An 8,080-nucleotide genomic window follows, 5' to 3' on the forward strand; every position below is an offset into this window, starting at 1 on the left:
TAAAGGTTCAAACACAAAGCTCTTAAAAATAATGATAGGTATAGTAATTTGTTAAGATAAACATAATATGAAAATATGTAAATTATGACTTCAAACATAAAAAATGGATGAAGAAAGAGTAAAAGTGTAGTATTTGTATGTGATCAAAACTGTTTTTGACTTTTTTTTTTTTGGTGCTGGGGATTGAACCCAGGGTCTTGTGCATACAAGGCAAGCACTCTATCAACTGAGCTATATCTCCAGTCCTGTTCTTGACTTTTAACAGTCTGTTATAACAATAAGATACTTTTTGTAAAACTCATATTAACCACAAACCAAAATCTATAGTAGGTACACAATAGATAAAAAGTAAACTTTCAAAATGCATTGTACAGAAGATTACCTAATCACAAAGGAAAACAAAAAGGAGAGGAATGAAGTAGCAAAGGATGCATAAAACAGGAAAACAATCAGTGCAATAATAGTTGTAAGTCCTTATTGACAATTACCTTGAGTGTAAATGAATTAAGTTCTCCAATTAAAAGACAGAGTGACTGAATGGGTTGAGAAAAAAGAGAGTCTCAACATAGACTTCCTACAGGAGACTCATTTCACCTTTAAGGACACACAAGAACTGAAAGTGAAGGAATGGAAAAAGATTCCATGCAAATTGGAACAATTTGCAATCAGGGTAGTTATACTCACATCAGGTGTAAAAAGAGCCAGGCATAATTGTTACGCAACTGTAATCCCAGCAACTTGGGAGGCTGACATCAGAGGATGGCAAGTTTGAGGCCAGCCTTAGCAAATTTAGGCTCTATCTCAAAATTTAAAAAAAAAATAGTATGCTGATATTAGTTCTTTAGGATAAATACCAGGGAGTAGGATAGCTGGGTCATATGGTGATTCTATTCCTAGTCTTTTGAGGAATCTCCAATACTGCTTTGTAGCGTGGTTGTACTAATTTGCAGTCCTACCATCAATGTATAAGTATACCTTCTTTGGAGTTTTCCTCAGACATAAGAAAAAATTATGGCATTTGCTGGTAAATGGATGGAACTGGATAACACTATACTAAGTGATATAAGCCAGACTTAGAAAGTTAGGGGTTGAGTTTGTCATGTGGAAGTTAGATCAAAATAAGAAAAAAAAAAAGGGAAGGGGAATCCCATGAAAATAGAGGGGAGATCAATGGAGTAGAAGAGGATTGAGGGAAGAGAGGAGTGACAGAAAAAGGGAGAAAAGGCAGAATGAGATTGACCAAGTTATGCTATGTACATATATGAATATACCCCAGTGAATTTCACATAAGGTAAATCTGATTATAAAGTGGTAATTAAAGAAAACTGCAAATAAATGTACCAGTAGAGTAGAGGAAGGAGAATGGGAACGATGGAGAACAGGGAAAGGGGAAGTACTGGGGACTAAAGTGGAGCAAATTATATTCCAAACATGTATAATTATGTCAGAGTTAACCCCAATATTATATATAGCTATAATGCACTAATAAAAACTTTTTTCCTAAAAAATTTTTTAGTTGTAGATGGACACGGTACCTTTATTTCATTTATTTATTTTTATGTGTTGCTGAGGATTGAACCTAGTGCCTCACACATGCTAGGCAAGTACTTCACCACTGAGCTACAACTGCAACCCCACTAACAAGAACATTTTAAAATAAAATAAATAAAAAAGCTGGGGTTTTAGCTCAGTGGTAAAATGCTCCTGAGTTCAATCCCCAGTACCAAAAATAAATAAATAAGTAATAATAAAGAAAAAAGAAAGTGTAAAAAGATACAGAAAAGGTCATTATGTAGTGATAAAGGGGTCAATTTATATCCTTTTGAGGCTATAATAATTGTTAATATATATGCATCCACATCAGTTTCTACATACATAAAGTATTAATAGATCTGAAGGGAAAGATAGAGTGCAATACAATAATAGAATATATATATATATTTGCAATATACATACATATATATGTGAATATTCCACCCAGTAATGGTAGAATACATATTCTTCTCAAGCACATAGGACATTCTCCAGGATACATCATATGTTAGGACATAAAACAGGTCTTAATAAATTTAAGAAGATTTAAAATCATGTCAAATACCTTTTCCAACCACAGTGGTAATAAAACTAGAAATATATGGAAATGAAACAACATGCTCCTACACAACCAGTGTGTCAGGGAAGAAGTTAAAAGAGGAAAGTAAAAATATCTTTAGGGACAAATGAAATGGCAACACAAAATACCAAAATTTATAGAATACAGCAAGAGCAGTTTAAAGAGAAGTTTATAGTAATAAAGACCTACATCAGAAAAAAACTCAAATAAATAACCTAATGTTATACCTGAAAAAATTAGAAACCAAAGAAGAAACTAAGCCCAAAGTTAGTAGGAAGGAAATAATAAGCAGAAATAAACAAAATAGACTAGAAAAAACAATATAAAAGATCAATGTAAGTTAGAGTTGATTTGGAAAAAAAAATAAATTGATAAACAGATTAACTGAAAAGATAACTCAAATACAATCAAATGAAGGGAAGACATTACAACTGATACCACAGAAATACAAAGGGTCATAAGTCACTACTATAAACAAATATGTGCCAACTAATTGGATAACCTAGAAAAAGTGGATAAATTCCTGGAAAACATAAAACCTACCAAGACTCAATCATGAAGAAATAGAAAATCTGAACACATGTATAATGAGTGAGGAGACTGAAGCAGTTTTAAAAAACCTCTTATCAAAGAAAAGTATAAAACTTGATGACTTTCTAACTGAATTTTACCGGACATTTAAAGAAGCACTAATACCAGACTGAAGTTGTGGCACATGCCTGTATAATCCCAGTGACTCAGGAGGCTGAAGCAGGAGGATCACAAGTTCAAAGCCAATCCAGGTAATTTAATGAGACCCTGTGTCAAAATAAAAAATAAAAGGGTATGTAGCTCAATGGTAGAGTACTTCTGGGTTCATTCCCCAGTACCAAAAATAATCAAAATAAAAAGCACTTATAATAATTCTTCTCAGTCTTTCAAAAAAAATTCAAGGGAAAACTTATAAACTCATTTTACAAAGTCTGTGGCACCCTGATACCAAATCCAGACAAGGATACACAAGAAAAAGAAAAAAGAAATTATAGACCAATATTTCTAATAAGCATGAATTCAACAATCTTCAACAAATACTAGTAAATTGAATGCAGCAGCAAATTAAAAGGATAATTTACCATGATCAAAATGGAATTTGTCCCTAAGACACAAGTTTTCAATTCTGCGAATATTTCAGTGAAATTTACACTGGTGCATTAAAATAGGTTGGAAATCAAAATCTCAAACTTATATTAATATTATAATTAATTTATCCTTCCTATTTTAATTATATATTATATAATAATGTAGTTCTATATTTAAGTTTTATATGCATTCCACATCTGGGATAATGGGGCAAAATTGTTTAAGTGAAATAAGCCAGGTACTGAAAGACAAATATTGTATATTATCACTCATTCATCAAAGCTCAAAACGTTGATCTAGAAGTAGAGTAGAAAAGTTCTCACTCGAGGGTAGGAAGGATAGAGGGGAGGGAAGATAGAGGTTGATAAATTAGACTTAGAGCAGTAAATTATAGTGCTCTATAGAATATTCAGGTGACTGTAGTTTACAATAGTTTGTTATATATTTCAAAATAATTAGAAGAGAGGAGTTCAAAAGTTGCCAACACAAAGATGATAAATATTTGAGGAGCTAGAAATGTTAATTACCCTGATTTGGTCATCATACATTGTATACCTATATTGAATTATATGTACCCCATAAACATGTAAAATTATTTAGTGTCAGTATTTAAAGAAGTATTGTAGTCTTGCTTTTCACTGTTTTACTTCTTTAAACAGAGTCTTTGACCTTGCTTGAGAGAAATGTCTTATGCTAACCAGTGCTTCCACCTCTTGTTTAAGCTTTTCTTGTAGTTCTTTTATCTTCTGGATTTGATAGGAACTCAATGTTAAATTTTTTAAACATCATTGTAGCCCACGTTTGTCATGGTTCTTGCAGTGTTAGGCTTTAATTCATTATCACCCATGGTTGACCCACTCAAAACGTGTATTAATCACCTAATGTCATATCATCTTAAAGAGCAAATAATGTATAATCGGGCCATAATTTGTGTGCCAGAAATGAAGAGAAATAAAGTGGAACTTTAAAGAAAAATAGAACTGCATTTCTTTCCAGTCTTGCCATTGTCATGTCCACTTTCACAGCAGGCTTGGTTTGTCTTATGAGATTACAGTAGGGTGGATAATTCATTTTCTTAGCTTTTGTGGCAGAGGAATGGAACCTTTTGGAATACATAAGTGTTGGAGTATTACAAATTCACATTCATAATCTTTCTCTGTATAAATTATTGATGATTGTAAATGATTCTGTTGACTCCATTCTCATGAAATTTCTTAAATCTAATTTTCAACAAATGAAGATTAGAATTAATTTGGCCTAAAATGCGTTTTTTCTAGATAAAAATAATTGTCTCATCCTAATGACACAGTAGAAGAATGCCTTAACAGCAGAGTCTGAATATTTGGTTGCTTGGCAACAGCTGGAACATAGAGAGGGTTTAGGACTGAGGAGCAGAAAAGGGCTTAAGGAAGTGAAAAGGTGGGAGAGAGATGTCATAAATTATCTTGCACTGAAGTTTGCCACACATTGTTTATAGATATGGGAGTAATTGAACATAGACCATGGTGGAGGGCCATGAGGTGGTCCCAGGATATGAATTCCTGCCCTGCAGGGCCCTCATACATGTTCTTGGCTTTTTTCTATTCTTACTAGTATTTGTCTGTCAAGTAAGAATTATGGGTGTTATGCACTGCTGTGGCAGGGCTGGAACATAGGACACTGAAGAATTGAGAATCCTTGAGCTGGGGATGTAGCTCAGTTGGTAGAGTGCTTGCCTCGCAAGCAAAAGGCCTTGGGTTCAAATCCCCAGCACCACAAAAAAAAAAAAAAAAAAGAATTGAGAATCCTAAGGAGGCCCAAGTACAGACATCTAGTATTAATCTTGTTTTGAAAGTGACATCAGAAAATTGAAAACATTTTCATCTGTTTTTAAAAGGTATTTCAGACCACTGAATAACAAATATGGGGAAAGCAAAAATGTAATTGAACAGATATTTAACTAGAAATGTTCAGGTTATATTATTTATGTGTTCAATGTTCAGACTTAGTTTTATAAAATATCTTCCAGAATTGATAAATGAAAGTCACTGAAGAGCTTTGTTTCAAATGGAAAAGTGCTTGGTGGCGGCGGCCCCCTCGCCTCAGCCCCGTCACTCTAGGTGCCCCATGCCCGGGTCCCCTCCGCCTGCCCCGCCGCCCGGCACCGGCCTAGGCCGTGGCCACTGCCCCCCACTCGCATTGGCGCCGCCCGCCCGCGGCCTGCCCCGTATGGGCCCCTGGCTGAGGCGCCACCGCCTCTGGCCGGGAGGAAGCTGGAGCTGCCAGAGCTCACCCATCAACCCCGCCATCGCCAAGGGCCTGTCCCCCACCAGTGAGGGCGCCTCCAAGGCAAACCTGGTGAACCTGCAGAAGAAACTGGAGGAGCTGGAGCTGGACAAGCAGCAGAAGACGCGACTGGAGGCCTTTACCCAAAAGGCCAAAGCTGGCAAGCTCAAGGACGATGACTTCGAGAGGCTCTCAGAGCTGGGAGCCGGCAATGGCAGCGTGGTCACCAAGGTCCAGCACAGGCTGTTGGCCCTCATCATGGCCAGCAAGCTGTTCCACCTGGAGATCAAGCCAGCCATCTGGAACCAGATCATCCGTGAGCTCCAGGTCCTGCACGAGTGCAACTCCCGTACGTTGTGGGTTTCTATGGGGCCTTCTAGAGCGACGGGGCGATCAGCATCTGCACGGAGCACGTGGATGGTGGCTCCCTGGACCAGGTGTTGAAGGAAGCCAAGCGGATTCTTGAGGAGATCCTGGGGAAGGTCAGCATTGCAATTCTCCAGGGCCTGGCGTACCTTCGAGGAAAGCATCAGATCATGCACCAAGATGTGAAACCCTCCAATATCCTGGTCAACTCCAGAGAGGAGATCAAGCTGTGTGACTTCGTGGTGAGCGGGCAGCTAATTGACTCGGCGGCCAACTCCTTCGTGGGAATGTGGTCCTATGTGTCTCCAGAGCGGTTGCAGGGCACACACTACTCGGTGCAGTCAGACGTCTGGAGCATGGGCCTGTCCCTGGTGGATCTGTCCATCGGAAGGTACCCCATCCCCCCACTCGATGCCAAGGAGTTGGAGGCCATCTTTGGCAAGCCCATGGTCGATGGTGCAGGAGAGCCCCACAGCATCTCACCCCGGCCTCGATACCCCGGGTGCCCCATCAGTGGTCATGGGATGGACAGCCGGCCAGCCATTGCCATCTTTGAGCTGCTGGACTACATTGTCAATGAGCCACCTCCCAAGCTGCCCAGTGGTGTGTTCAACCCACAGTTCCAGGAGTTCATGCACAAATGCCTCATTAAAAACCCAGCAGAATGCTCAGATCTGAAGATGCTCATGGGCCACGCCTTCATCAAACGCTCAGAGGCTGAAGAAGTGAATTTCGCCGGCTGGCTGTGCAGGACCCTGCGTCTGAACCAGCGTAGCACACCCATGCGCACTGCCGTGTGATAGCCACCCGGCGTCTGGCCGCCTGCCCGCCCCCATCTGCCCGCCCTTCGGCCCCTCCTGTCCCGGGAACATCTGTGTCCTTGTATCCCCTGGGTTGTCGCCTGGCCGGGAGGGACACTGTTCCTGTCACCGTCTAGGAACCTGCTTACTTAGTTTTAAAGCGAACACAAAACAGAGAAAGGAAAAGCAAAAAAAAAAAAAAAAAAAAAAAGTATGTTTTGGCACCTTTGTGGAGGATCACAAAAAGCAAGTTTAATAAGATGGATAAGATGGCAGATAAAGATCAATGTTAAAAATTAATTGCATTTCGACATAATAGCAACATACAATTGAAAATCAATTTTAAAAACATTTACTATGACATTCAGAATATTTCAGACTTGAGAATGAATTAAAAATATAGCTCTTGGTCTTTACAATGAAAACTGCAATAATGATTGCAAAACAAGAAATTAAAGTAGACCTAAATAAATAGAGGACGCTTTGTTCATGTGTCAGAAGATGCAATATTGATTAAAATGTAAGTTTATACTATATATATATTTGGTAGAATCCAAATAAAAGCCATAGAAGCTCTTTTGTAGATATTGGCAGGCTGATATAATGATAGACATATAGATCAATGGAACAGAAAAGAGAACTGAGAATTAGATGCACATTTATATTGTCAGCTGAATTTTGAGAAGGTGCCAAAGCAACTCAATGGGGGAAATATTAGTCATTCAACACATGGTGATAAACAATTGGATACACACATGCATGTATACAGACCCACGCACAAGCACACACACACACACACACACACACACACAATTTACACAGATGCATACATGCACAAATGAAACTCAATACAAGACTGACTGGAAATGGCCAGATCATTTTTGGAAGGTGATGGAAATACTTTGTATCAGTTGGGCTTACATAACTGCATACCTATTTAAAAATTCATCACATTGTACACTTAAAATAGGTGAATATTCTATACAGTTATACCTTTAAAAGTTGAACAAAACATTTTTATATGCAAGAATTATATCAAAACAGATATAAAACTTTAAAAGTAAAACTCAAAAACTTAAATACCTAGAAAAATACATAGAAAATCTCAGTGACTTGAAGTTAAAGGTTTTTGTTGCTCTTGTTTTTGGTACTTGGGATTCAACTCAGGGGTGCTTTATCACTGAACTACATCCTCAACCCTTTTTATTTTTTATTTTGAGACTAGTCTTGCTGGGTTGCTGAGGGTATTGCTAAGCTTCTGAGGGTTTTGCTAAGTTGCCGAGGCTGGCCTCCAACTTGTGATCCTCTGCCTCAGCCTTCTGAGTTGCTGGAATTACAGGTATATACCACTGTGTGTGGCAATAAAGGATTTTTAAATAGAACAAAAAACATAAATTTTTTTGTTTTGCTCCTAAAA

At 38.3% G+C, this 8,080-nt stretch overlaps 1 pseudogene; it reads left to right on the forward strand.

The window, feature by feature from the left end:
* Positions 1-4,734: 4,734 nt before the first annotated feature.
* On the forward strand, positions 4,735-7,874 carry LOC124971509 (dual specificity mitogen-activated protein kinase kinase 2-like; annotated as a pseudogene).
* The last annotated feature ends 206 nt before the right edge of the window (positions 7,875-8,080 follow it).

This window comes from Sciurus carolinensis, chromosome X, assembly GCF_902686445.1.
Source record: "Sciurus carolinensis chromosome X, mSciCar1.2, whole genome shotgun sequence".
Lineage (NCBI taxonomy): Eukaryota > Metazoa > Chordata > Mammalia > Rodentia > Sciuridae > Sciurus > Sciurus carolinensis.